Below are 14,346 nucleotides of genomic sequence, written 5' to 3'. Positions count from 1 at the left end.
AGGGAAGTAAGCATGATGTGTCTTTCATCTGCTGCACTAAGTTTCCTTGGCCGACCACAGCGTTTACGGTCCTCAACGTTGCCCCTTTCTTTGTGCTTCTTCAGAGCTTGGACAGCACATCTAGAAACTCCTGTCTGCCTTTAAATTTCTGCCTGGGAGAGACCTTGCTGATGCAGTATAACTACCTTGTGTCTTGTTGCTGTGCTCAGTCTTGCCATGGTGTATGACTGACATTAAACTGTCTTCAGCAACCTCACCTTGGAAGCAGTGTTTGACTGTTCCTCACCCAGTTTTAACCCTCCTACACAGCTGTTTCTGTTTCAGCTTATGAATGTGTTTCAACCTACATAGTAATTGATGACCATTAGCTCCTCTTTGGAATAATTGGTTAATCACACCCCTGACTATATGCCTACAAAATCCCTGACTTTGTGCAAGTGTACCTAGAAGAATTGATGCTGGTTTGAAGGCAAAGGGTGATCACACTCAATATTGACTTGATTTAGATTTTTCTTCTGTTCACTCACTTTGCATTTTGTTAATTGATAAAAATAAACTATTCACATTTCTATTTTTGAAAGCATTCTTGCATTACAGCATTTTTTCACACCTGCCTAAAACTTTTGCACAGTACTGTGTATCTGTCCTGTTTTACCCCCAGGGAGTCTGCTCTTTAAATCCAGCACCTACGGCGGTGTATGACATCGACCGCACAAGGACAAGAACTTGGGTGCTGCTGCTCACAATGGCAAAAGGCTGAAATAGAGATTTTCGGGGGAATTGTAGAAAAGCCCTGCAGCAGCACATCATGACCCGAGTGTTCAATCATGGGATTATTCTGTCGTGGTTGTTGTTGTTGTTGTGGTTTTGGAACGGTTTATTTCAATGCCAGACACCGATGGAGCTACAATGTTGGTGTGGCAGACACAAATGCACTGCCTCACCTTTATGATATGTTTACTGAAAATAAATAGTGGTTCGTGAAATGGCTGCATGCTGTCCCAATGTAGTCATGTTGAACCCATAATTTTGAGTAAAATCAGAGACTCTGCCCCTCAGGTCCACTGGACACAGCATATACTCAAATTTGTGAACACTGATATGGAAGTCGAAGATATTTATAAGTAAAAATTATAATAATAATTATAATAATAATAATTATAATAATTAGTAAAAAATCATGTAATATTATTGTATAGTGGTTTCAGACCTGGGGTTCGTTTTGAATGTGAGGACATATTAACCCTTTCCACTTTATCTGCACTTGTCCTATAGAAGTGTCAATATCTCAAAAAACAATTTACTGAACACATATGGTTGAAGAGTTAAATTAAAGAAGAGGCTTGTACCATTCAAAAATTTGAGACAAACAAATGTACATATAGCGTACATAAAGGGTACAGCAAAATACCAAAAACTGACACCTTATCTTCTTATAGTTTAGCACTGAATATCTCAATTTCCAAGTCAAGGACCAACCCAGACCTACTTATCTTTGTGCAAAAACTTGATGTCAACTTGTGTACATAATTTGGTAATGGTATCAACAGACATTCAAATTCCAAATGAGTTTTCCCAAAACTGCACCCAGATGTCCTGAAGTGTCCTCAGATCTCTGGATACATTTTTGTCCAGATACATGAATGATGCTTATTATTCTATTAAAACAGATTTTCTGATACAAAGTGTAAATAGAACCCTTTCTTGTGTTTTATTCACATATATGAGAGTATGTTTTTATAAAGCATGCCCAAAGTGTCCAAAAATGATTACTCACTGTAATGCTTTCTAACCAACCTGCATCACATTTAGAATTCCAAAATTAGGTTAACCAGAGCCCCATTAGTCATGTTAGCCAGTACAATTACAGGTTTATCAATAGCAAGTCAATATCCTGTAATTACTTATGTCTGTATATTCATTCTGCTATATGAATGCAGCGGTATTCCTAAACTGTCTCTCACCTGAATATTACACATTATAACATGTTGGAAAGGGTAGAAAACCCCATACAAGAACCTTACCATGTTTTACATTAGTTTGGTTCTGAAATTATCTTGCAATGCATTCACACAAGAAGTAGTTCAAGGTGACATTCAGGTGTAGTCCCAGCAAATAGATAGTTTTCTCGAAAATGTCTGAACGGATCACAAAAGAAACTTCAACGTTAGCCAGAAAACAGTCATAGCTTCATAACCAGAAATATGTAATGTAATTTGGCAAACAAACTTATAGTTCTACCAAACCGTAAATATGTTGGCCGAACGTGAAATAAAAAAAAATTCATGCAACTTGATATGGTATCATGGATTATTGGAATATGCCTTTTATGGTCTGAATCTGTGGCAAGGTGAGGGTTGTAAACTGCAAGTGTGGCATGGGGGAGGCTGGAGTTTTATTACCCTGCTTTGCAAATAAGAGGCTGATGAGCATTTAAACTTGCTAGCAAGAGTCCTTTTAACAATCTGGCATCACAGTTTTATTATGTCACAGTTTCTTGCATGATATAAATATGAATGCAACAATAATTTGAGACATCAACAACTCAGCCACAAGGGGGCAAAGTGGATAGGGTTAAGATAATAGGCATAATTTACTGCAACACCAATTTTTGTTGCCAATGTACTTAAAGATGTGAATGAACATACTGCCTTTAAACAGTAAAAAGTTCAGTGTTAATCCAACTCTAACAGTGCATAAGAGCCCTACAGCATACTCTCTGTAAGAGTTGATTTAACACTGCACTTCTTACTGTGTAAATGTATACGTACATTTATATTTGTACAACTGGATTGTGACATCACTGCAAACATTTTCATCATACATTATTTTATGCATCGTTGGTTAACGGGAACTATAGTACACCGTGGATTACTCCCTGGCCTGAGCTTCTCTGACAAACACATTTCTACACCTGGATGAATAAAGGGTAAGTACATTACACAGTAGACTTTTATTCGATCAATAAAATATATATGTATATGATGGTTGAACACAGAATCAAAAAGCTATGCTATGCATCAGTGCTTTACATCAGTGCATTCATTGACTGTGATTTCTTATTTCCCTCCAGCGGCCGTCAGGATTGGCGGTTTGGGGGTTAATTCCCACGGCAACGCTTCACGACAGCCGCGATCTCGCTGGGGAGTTTCTGTTTTCCAGATATGATGAGTCTCCGCATGCGGGCCAGGCAACGACTGCAGACCGGAACGCTAACTATATCAATCATTTACATATCCCACATCTCCTGTTTACGCCCGGCCATTTATCATTCGCGACAGATTTGCGGACGGTGTTTCTTTTCGCCGGTAATATTTATCAAGAGCAAATGAAATGCGGGGAGGAAAAAAAGCGGAAATCAAAAACATGGAAATGCGGCGGCCCGATACGGTGGGCTCGTCGCGTGAGTGGCAGCAGTCCCCGTCTGAATAAACATGACGCGCACACACACAACGAGCGGCAGAAAACAACCACGGAGAGCGTATCTGTGTATTAGTGTGCGCACTGTTTACTTGAAGTGACTTCACTTGCTGTATGATTATAGTGTTTGTGGTTTGAGAGGCGCACATCCGGGAAGAATGAGCTTGTGTAGCTATTGTAATCCTCACAATAAATTTGGCTGACCCTCTTTGACCCCCATTTTAATCAGACCGCAAGCAAATGCGATACTAAGGTGTTTGAAAGGAGAGTCGGGAGAGAACTCATGCCTGAAATTGTGGCTGAGTCGGGATGCTTCATTGAGTCGGTGAAGAAGAAAAAAACAATAGCCACTGCGGACATGACAAGCCTATTACCTCAACCTACCAATGTGGAAGTCAATGGGCTGAGGCCAATGTCCCTGATGACTTGGTTAAAATTGAAACCACAATGCTGTGGTGTCAGGGAGGACATTTACCTTGAGTATTGATGCAAGTATTATATACCTAAGTTCATACTTAAGAAAATAAAAGTAAATTCATTTATTTTCGCTTAATGTTTTTGCCTGAAATTTAATGGAAATGTCCTTAGTTGGACACTACTTTGGGTGAAAATCCCACAGTTTTTGTAAGAAAATAAGAGAAGCATGCTATACAGGCATGATCACAACCTGATTATACATCTAAAACCCCAAAAAACAGAACTCCCCCCCCCTCCTATCTTCTGTGTTAGCTCTCAAATTTGGTGGAGATGGAGCGCTTGATGAGACCCGCGCTGTCTGTGGATCTGCGACTGGGCTCTTGCGTTTGAGGACTTGAGATTTAACCGCAGGGTGTTTGTTCGGCAGCAACGGAGAAAAAAAAACGATTGGCTGCGGAAATCAGGAAGCTGGTGTTTTGTAAGGATGTCCCTGGGCGCTGTTTTTCATGTCACAATATCCTCCACGTTATTATCCCACACGATAACTCCCAGAATCGCAAAACACCTGTCGCTGTCCTCAGGCCATTTAATCTAAATAAAGCCTCTTACCGAGCTGTCCTAAATAAGCCCGCAGTGGCTGTAATGCGCAGCGCTGCCTCTTCGCTTCTCAAGAGACCAAAGTACAGAAATCTTAAATATTACTCATCTGCACCTAGTTACAGCAGGATGAGCAACTAAAATAAACAAATAAATAAACTGAATTAATAATTAACGACGGTGATTAAGCCCACAGTCAGCATTGCTGTCAATGTTTCACCTGCTTCTGTCTATAATTACTGTTCATATATTTGTCTCATCAAAGAGAGACACAAATATAGTCTGCAAAAGAATTGCAGTGCCATCTAATGCACAGTATCCATGGATACTGTCATATTTTCATCTCTGAAATGTAGCAGATATTGGTGTACTGTACTGATTCACATAAGAACAGAGCATTTGTCAGTGAATCTTAGTATTTGTCAGTGTATATTAACTTTTTTTCAATGAATCTTAGCATTTGTCATTGAATCCTAGCATTTGTTAGTGTATATTAGCATTTGTGAATGTTCACTGTATTGAACAGGAAAGCGCACTCGGCCACATGCAGTCACACGAAGTTAATTTCTACGGGCAGAAGAGGGCCATTAGGAGAGGCCTGCGGAATGGGCACGTGACTTGGGGAGGTTTATATCTGCGCTTTTGCTAATTAAAGCTGATGAATAAATTAACAGCATGGTGAGATCACGGCCCAGGTGTGTGTGTGTGTGTGTGTGTGAGTGAGTGGGGGGGGGGGGGGTATCCTAATCCTTCCATTGGCCAGAGAGAGAGGTGGGATCAGTATTGACCTGAGATAGTGGAAAGGGGAGAGGGCGTGGGGTGATGTATCTTTGTTGCTTGCTGTTTGGGCTGATGTTTCACACAGAACTCGTAGAACTGCGGCACCTCGCCCCATCCAGCTGCACATGCTTCTGTTCAGCAGCAACTCTCAAAAGTTCAGTCTTCGGCAATCCATTCATGCACCTCGTGAATGACACGACCCTTCCACCTCTTTGCTTTGAAATCCGGTGGAAGGCCTTTGTGGAACACCAGAGGTGACGGTTAAAAGTGACGGGATACTCCCTATGGACAGGGCTGGGCTGAGATGACCCGGTCATGTTGGTTACCCAGCCCCCAGACTGTACGTTAACCAGGGGCAGGAGAGCGGTTTACTGGAGGGCAGGAGAGCGGTTTACTGGGGGCAGGAGAGCGGTTTACTGGGGGGCAGGAGAGCGGTTTACTGGGGGGCAGAAGAGCGATTTACTGGGGGGCAGAAGAGCGATTTACTGGGGGGCAGGAGAGCGGTTTACTGGGGGGCAGGAGAGCGGTTTACTGGGGGGCAGGAGAGCGGTTTACTGGGGGGCAGAAGAGCGATTTACTGGGGGGCAGGAGAGCGGTTTACTGGGGGGCAGGAGAGCGGTTTACTGGGGGCAGGAGAGCAGTTTTCTGGGGGGCAGGAGAGCGGTTTACTGGGGGGCAGGAGAGCGGTTTACTGGGGGGCAGGAGAGCGGTTTACTGGGGGCAGGAGAGCGGTTTACTGGGGGCAACCCGGCAGGCTGGCTCCACAGTGCCGTGGCTCTGTCTGTGATGTCATCGCTTCACTGTGGAAGTAGTGGGAACCACGGTGCTGGGGTGGGGGGGAGGTTTTGGGGGCTGGCTGGGAGGTGGAATAGAGAGGGAGGAGATGATTAGAGAGAGAGAGAGAGTGATAGAGGGGGAGAGAGAGAGATGGGGAGAGATAAAGAGAGAGGGAGAGATGGGGAGAGAGGTGGGGAGAGATAAAGAGAGAGGGAGAGAGAGGGGGAGAGAGAGAGATGGGGAGAGATAAAGAGAGAGAGAGAAAGAGGGGAGAGAGAGAGATGGGGAGAGATAAAGAGAGAGGGAGAGATGGGGAGAGATAAAGAAAGAGGGAGAGAGGTGGGAGAGAGAGATGGGGAGAGATAAAGAGAGAGGGAGAGAGGGAGAGAGGGGGGAGAGAGAGAAAGAGAGGGGGAGAGAGAGGGAGAGAGGGGGGAGAGATAGAGAGATAAAGAGAGGGAGAGAGGGGGAGAGGGAGAGAGAGGAGGGAGAGATGGAGAGATAAAGAGAGGGAGGGGGGAGAGAGAGAAAGAGAGGGGGAGAGATAGAAAGAGAGAGAGGGTGAGAAAAAATGAGAAAGAGACAGTGGGAGACAAATTGCGTGGGGAATAATGCAGAATGTGAATAGATTCAGAGAGAGACTGAATTGAATTGAGACTGCAAGGAAAAACAGAGAGCAAGAAAAAGAAAACGGGAGAGACAGAGAGACAGGGAGAGAGCAAGAGAGAGAGAGAGAGAGAGAGAGAGTGACAGAGGTGGGAGCAAGAGGGTGAGGGAGAGAGGGGGGAGAGAGCAAGAGTGCGTGTCTGAGAGAGAGAGAGAGAGAGAGAGACAGAGAAAGAGAGAGCGAGAGTATGTGTGTGTGAGAGAGAGTAAGAGAGAGGGATAAAAAGAGAGGAAGGGGGGAGAGACAGAGGTGGGAGGAGATGAGCAGCCGGGGATCGATCTGTGGTCCGGGGGTCGGGTGGGCAGGCGGAGGGAGGGGACTCTCCAGAGCCGTTAAATCACCCACAGCACAAATCACAGCAGAAAGTTAACCCCTCTATCAACACCCCCAAACACAAACACTCTCTGGTGGGTCTGAATCCATTCACACTCAGACAGCCCTAATTCTCCCTGGCTCGCAGAGCGCCCTGAACACTCACCTTTATAATGCCAGCTGCATCAGTGTGCATAACACCGACAGAAAATACAGCGCAATTAAAGAGAGAAATAAACTGCTGTCGAAAGATTCTTTGGCACCAGATGCAATGTTCTACCTATAGGTTGTTTTAAATTTCCTGTGAAGCTTGGTGGATAAATCAAAATGATTTCACCGTGTGCAAATTAAGACCATATGATCCGGTGATTGACACCTGTATTGATTTACTTGGCAGACACACTCCTTCTGAGACATTTGAAATAATATTTCTCATACACGGAGCATAACCTTTGTTGCTCAATAAGTACATCTTAAATCAGGGATCATCAAATCTGGCCCTCAAATCCAAATCCAGCCCTGGTTTTCCTTTCTCCCAGGTAATTAACTGAACAATTATTGCTACGGATTGGCCGGTCTTCACACACGACTCCCAGGTAACGGCAGGGAGGGAAACCATCAGAAAACCAGACCGTGAATTAATTATCCCTGACTTAAGGAATTGAGCTGGCAACCTCCTACAGTTAAACCTGACTGCATACAGAGACTGTGCCACCTTACTCTTCCAAACTGCTGGAGACATAACCGTTCCCTGTCTGCATCTTAAATTTGGGTCCTATGGATCAGGAGGACCTTCAAGGTCACCGACGCGCTACATTTCATTAAAAAAGATGAATTTGGTTTCTATAACTGTCTCAGCTCGTTAGAGGAACGCTTTATGATTTACGTTTCTTCCTCTAATATTCCCGGTAACCAGCTCCACAAATAGCTTACTGTATGTGGTCTCACCAAGATAAATGCCTCCTCAGCAGCTGCCTTTGAAATATGACTTTTTGTCTCATACGCTAGCGCACAAAGGAAAAAACTGCACCCAGTCATATTCCTCTGGAAAGATTCATTCAACTACCGTTCTGGGTTCAAGCATCATAAAGCACTTGGCACAGCACTGTTAAAATATTTATTCGACTCTTCGAAAAAGGTTCTGAGAAACAAATTAACAATGAAAGCGATGCGAGTCATACACGTGGAAGTAATGTATACAAAAACAGGGATACCACAGCCGGCAAATAATCCAGTTAACGCTGCCCTGCTTGCTCAAGGTTACACTAAACACAAGTTTCCATGTCAACCCACTATTTGACAATTATTGCACAATTATCTCGCGTTTTAATAACAAGCCAAGCCTGTGCTGGGAGCTGTGTTTTTTCAGCCGGTGTAATTTGACATATGGAGTTGACATATGAAATATGCCTGTGTAAACGTGCGTGCGGACACGTGTCCGTTCAGAACGCACATGTCCTTCCCCATACATCAGTACAAATGCAGCGTTAAATGAGCTGCATGTGCAGAAAAAGGGTATTTACTTTCTATGCATGTTCGTGTTTTTGTTTTGTGTTGTTTTTTTTCCCCTTGGAGCCTGGTTTCTATGGAGACGGTCGTGGGCGGGAAGGCAGATGAGCTTACCTGCTCCGTCTCCAGTGCTATGAAGGGTAGACTTTGCTCATCACAACTTTTTCATGGACCGTTTTGCATAAGAGGATTTAAAAACTTGTGGGTTTGAAACGTTAAGTTGCACTCAACAGTTGTCCTGGAATTTTAAGTTACGTCAATTTTATGCAGCTGTGAACAGCATAACTGTGCTTGTCACATAGTTCATCGGTCAATCAATCAATCAACTACCTAATATATACAGGACATACAATTAGGCCTATTTAATATACAATAAAATCTTGTTACACTTTCCGAGAATAGTCAGTTATAAGAGCTACACATGTAAATCCCTCATAAATATGTCATACCACCTTCATAAGCACTATAAAAACATATAACTGCTAATAGGTACCCAACATGTCAACAGTGATGCAACACGCAACATATCCAATGTGACTGCATTTTCTGAGGCTGCTTTAGATAACACCACTGTTGCTCTATTTTCAATTACTGCATCAGACATACTTATGTCCGGAACAGCTCTTAGTTGAACTGCAGCGGAAAGGATTATCAGAAACAGACTTCACAACAGTAACACAAATCATCGATTTTCAGTGGTGTAGATCTGTGCTAATATGTGCTAATTACCCCCCAGGCCTAACCCCCCTGTGTTCTATTCTAAATCATAGGGAAAAATACAGACTTTCTAGGAACCATGCTCCACAAGATCGCCTCCAAAAACCGGAACATAAAACGTCAAGTGTGCTGGTTTATGGTGAGGAGAAGAAATTGAAAACCTTTCCGATTCAGCAGACAGAATTTTTCATTGCGAGAGACACCCTCACCCAAGACCAATTCCAGGCTACCTTACTGAATTATTTACATATCTTTACTCGGGAGCATAAACATTCCAGCTTCATGCCTCTGCGGTGGAGAACGCAGGAAGGAGCTGGTGTAAAATATCCATGGCGGGTATCGCGTTATCGACCACGCGCTTGGAAAGCTGAACTCTATTGGAAACGGTAACCAGAGTAGCCACCCGAAACGTCAATATATAGATTCCTTCTCAGGGGCCGGAGGAACCGTCGTGTCAAGTCCTATTCTAGCCGCGCTTCGTTTATCGACCGTCCTAACGGCATTCCCGGACTCGGACGACGTCGAAGCGGTGACGCGCAGCTTGGCGCTGCCCTTCCCGCCGATGCGTTTACAGAGGTTGTCAGATTGATAGCGATGAGCGTGTTGAAGCTCAGCTCATTAAAAGCGCTTCTCCTGCTGGAGAGAGCGTCCGACGTGACGTGGCTGATGGCAGGCGCGTCCGCTCCACTGTTCCTTCAGCGCGGGGCGGTGACAGCTTTCTGTGCGTCCGAGCGAAACACGCGCCCGTCGCTCTGAAAATAGGTCTCGCTTTCGCGTGGACAGCCCTCAGGAGAATATACCTGTGTGCGAAACGCCCCTCCAGCACCTGTTCTTTTCCCACCAGGGGATGAGCGTACTGCCAACGTTATTTATAATTAGACTTAGTGGGCATTTAGATGACTATATTGGGAATAAAATCCTTTAATTTAAGGTTTCTGGTCACACGCAGGCTCTATTTAAAGAGACTTAAAAGTTGGAATTCTGACTGTAGTCAGGATATAAAGTGATATGAAAATGTATAAACTACATGCAAAACTTTTTTAATCGATTCAATTACTGTTAATAATCGCTGTCTACTACTCATATACTACACATACAGGAAAGGACTGCTGTTTCACTTATTGTCTGTTTAATATTTATCCCAAATGAAAAGAGTTTTTTGGCTCACTTGTATGCACAGGTGTCACCGCTTCAAAATGTGCATAAAGTAGAGCTTGGATTATGTGTTTTTATTATTATCATATTATTATTGCTGTAACCAAGTGTTCAAGTGGATACGGAGGTTCTCAGGTGCGTGATGAGACATGGTCATCCTGGCAGGTTGAAACCATGCCTCTCTGCCTGTTGCTAGTGCTAATTAAGCTAGCCCTGAGGCGTTACCTACCACTGTCTTCACTGGCAGGTGTGTAGCACTTAATCGGCACACAACATGAGCACCAAAGTGGTGTTTTAATGAGAAACCCTGGTTTTAAAAGTGTCGTCAAGTGTTTTCTTCTTACATTTGCAGCCTAAGTCTGCAGTCTAAGGGCCAAAGGCTGGTGAACACAAAAACAGTTTCTCCATTTTCCAGGTGTGAAACCCACCACAGCCACACAGACAGCCACAGAGACAGCTCTGCTTTGAGTTAATAAATACCTTTCCCAGGTTTTCTTTTTCTTCTGGAAACTTCTGTGCCTTTGATTTTGCATTACAGCCACTTCAAAGTGATGCTCACAGCCTGAACATGAGACGAGAGAGGCCTCACTCACAAGGACTCCCCCTGCAGGCCCTAACAGTAAAGTCACAATGCGTCTACACTGGACAGCAGTGTTTCTGAAGCTATGGGGTCCGCACCCAAAATGGGCCCCAAAATGTGTCTGTAGTCAAATGAGCCACACTAATATGTGTATTTGATGGGTATCTGAAAGGTACTACATTTCTTATTTGGGTCCTTATATTAGAAATGATGTGTAATTTGGGTCCTGAAATGAAAAGGTTTAAAAGGTGCTGTACAGGATATTGTGCTTAATGGATACATCACAGTTTGTACAAAGCATCTTTATGGTGTATGCTGAACTGAAATAAATCACTTTATAGGCGGCAAGCCCCTCAAATAAACGGCAATGAGCAACTTGGAAACAGAAACAAAGTTGACCAGTTACCACAAAAATCTAATATGCAGCTGCTCTTTGCATTTAGAAACCACTAACCATGCACAGATTGGGCTTCTGGGACTACAACCCCTCCTGGAAAAAATAACATAAATTGTCACATAATAAAAGTCATCTGAATGAAAGGTCTATTGAAAAAAAAAAAAAAGGCTCTTTTATTTTGCAGGTCTTGTGGTACACATCTTGAGAACTTCTGGTGGTGACTTTGTGTAATCTCGAAGTAAAATAAAACAAAATAAATAATCTCGCTGGCCCTTGATTCTGCTCTGGTCTGTTTGATTTGATTTGTAAATGGTGCTTTGCAGTGATGCTGGTCCATTATGTCATCAACCTCAGGGACAGCGAAGTGGGAAACTCAGACTTCCACACGCATGATGTTTTCCACTCATGCATTGAATGACTCTCCATTTTACCCTGCCATCTCTCCCCACATTTGTATTACTTTCAAATACATTTCCTCTCTTTCCGCTTCAGACCGTGCGCTTTTAATGTAGGATGTAATAATTATTCCTTGGTATTCCTGCATGCCAATGCAGTGGTTAATGGTGTTAGCAGTTCTTAGTTTATAGTTTATGTTTTTTTTAAGGATGGTCCACAAGTAATTTCAGAGGTATGTCTAGACTATGATACCCAAGCTGAAAATAGGTCTGACATTATAAATCGATACTGTTCACGGTTTTGACAACTTCAATTTCAAATAAAAACCTTTCTGAAACTTTCAAGGACTTCTTCTCAAATTCAGAACTCTGGAATTTGGTATTAATTTGTTTTTTATTATTTTTATTTTTCTTGAAGGCGGGTGGTGGGCTGGATGGACATTATTTTCCAAACAAACAGACCTTCCATTTTCTGTAGCTTTTTACTATTTGGAAATTAAATAAAACAAAATGATTTGAGGAAACTGTTTGTTTATTTATTTACCGAGAGACAGAGAGACAGAGTGAGAGAGAGAGAGAGAGAGAGAGAGAGAGAGAGAGAGAGAGAGAGAGAGAAAGAGAGAGCGAGAGTATGTGTGTGTGAGAGAGAGTGAGCGAGAGAGAGAAAGAGGGAGAAAGAGGGAGAAAGAAAGAGAAACAGATTGAGGGATTCAAACTGAGAAACGGTCTGGAAAACTGTACTGACCATTGTCTACTGTACTGACCAATTCTAACACATGGTGAAGACCAACAGGTTGAAACAAAATGGAAAATAGAAATTAATTCTGAAGTAAAACAATGAATCATCGTTCATAAGAAATCCACAAAACTTGAGGGCAAGGATATTTAATGAGAGCAATTTGGTTATTTCCTGACATTTTACAATGTCATATATATGGCATTTTAGCTTTTTAACTGGACAGCTCATAAATAACTTTTATTTAATTTCATGTGGTTTTCAAAAAACACAGAACCTAAAGCTAGTGCCATTATCAAGCATTAGAAACAATATTTTTAATGGGGGGTTTCAACTACTCTGGTCCTCCAATGTAAGATGCCAACTCTAACCCAAGCAGAGTTGTTCAGGACCAGGACTGGGAACACAATTTCCTGGTTAACTGAATAATACAATGTGGAATATTGATAAATAATAGTTAATCTGGGCTGTGGGGTTAAAACAGGATCAAAGTCAAGGTCCATAAAAGCCAGGATGAAGTCAAGGCTCCTTGTGAAAATGGACGTGCTGTACACAATGAGGAGATAATGTGGTACATATACACCCGCACATACACTCACACCTGTAACATGTGTAACAAGGGAGTTTATTATTTCAACGGCTGTCGACAGGATTTCATTACTTAATTATGAGAACGTATCGAATGGAATACATTGCATTAGGGATTTATGAACATGGTAGTGTTTGTTGTTAAGCAAATTCATTACTGGGTCTAAATCCAGAGAAACTGTGAGTCTGTTTGCATTGCCGATTATTCTGCAATTCTATTAAACAAAATTGGCAGCTTCCATTTCATTTGTTTTAACAACTTGCGTTCGGTTCAACCCAAATACGGAAAATGTGGGGGACCAGACTGCTGTACCTTCTGTGTTATTAAATTTACTGGTGACTTTAGTTGGAGTTTCTCCTGAATAAACTGGCCCAGCTTTATGAAATAGGAGACATATTAATATCTATGGTAAATTTAGTGCAAATGCACTTACAGTATCTTTTAATCAGCTGGAGCGCTCAAGCTATTCATGGGACCAAACATATCAGCCCATCCCCTCATATTAAGGATGGACTGAACTGAATACGGGGGCATGGATGGTGCAGTGGGTAGCACTGCCGCCTCACAGCAAGGAGGTCCTGGGTTCGAGTGTGTGAGTGAATGGCGTGTGCGCCCTGCGATGGACTGGCGACCTGTCCAGGGTGTATTCCTGCCTTTCGCCCAATGTATGCTGGCATAGGCTCCAGCCCCCCTACGACCCTGTTCAGGATAAGCGGGTTAAGATGATGGATGGATGTATGGATGAACTGAATACACATGGCCACCAACAGAAGCTATCCTCTCCGGCAGTGAACTTCATTCCTGGTGCAGGTGGGCAGCAGGGTGTTCTGTTTTTTGTTGTTACTCGGCACTTACTGGATCAATTAAAGCGGTCGATTACACAGTTACCTCACCTCACCGGGGGCCTGCTCCACAAAGCAGGACCGCTGATGTAGCTGGATAACTGCGCTGAGTAAAACCCAGAACCCTCCCAAGTCTGGAACATGGACTGAAGTACAAATGTTGTTCCAGGTTTTACTCGAAGCAGTTATCTGGCTTCAGAAACCATAGTTTGTGACAAGGGCCCTGGTTTCTTGGGTCTGAATCGGTTGCTGATATTACGGCAAAAACAGAAACCAGAAGACCCTGCGGCTCTTAAGGACCAGGAATGAAGAGCAGAGCTCTATGGACCGTTAGGTAAGCCATCAAACGGCCTGTATTAATAACATTCAAAATGGATCGCAGCGATCATTTAAACAAATATTTTAGTTAGTTCAAATCCAGCCAGGGGCTTAAACAATATTCTAATAACAAATCAT

This window comes from Conger conger, chromosome 11 (genome assembly GCF_963514075.1).
Source record: "Conger conger chromosome 11, fConCon1.1, whole genome shotgun sequence".
In the NCBI taxonomy this organism is placed as follows: Eukaryota; Metazoa; Chordata; class Actinopteri; order Anguilliformes; family Congridae; genus Conger; species Conger conger.
This window is presented reverse-complemented; position numbering follows the sequence as displayed.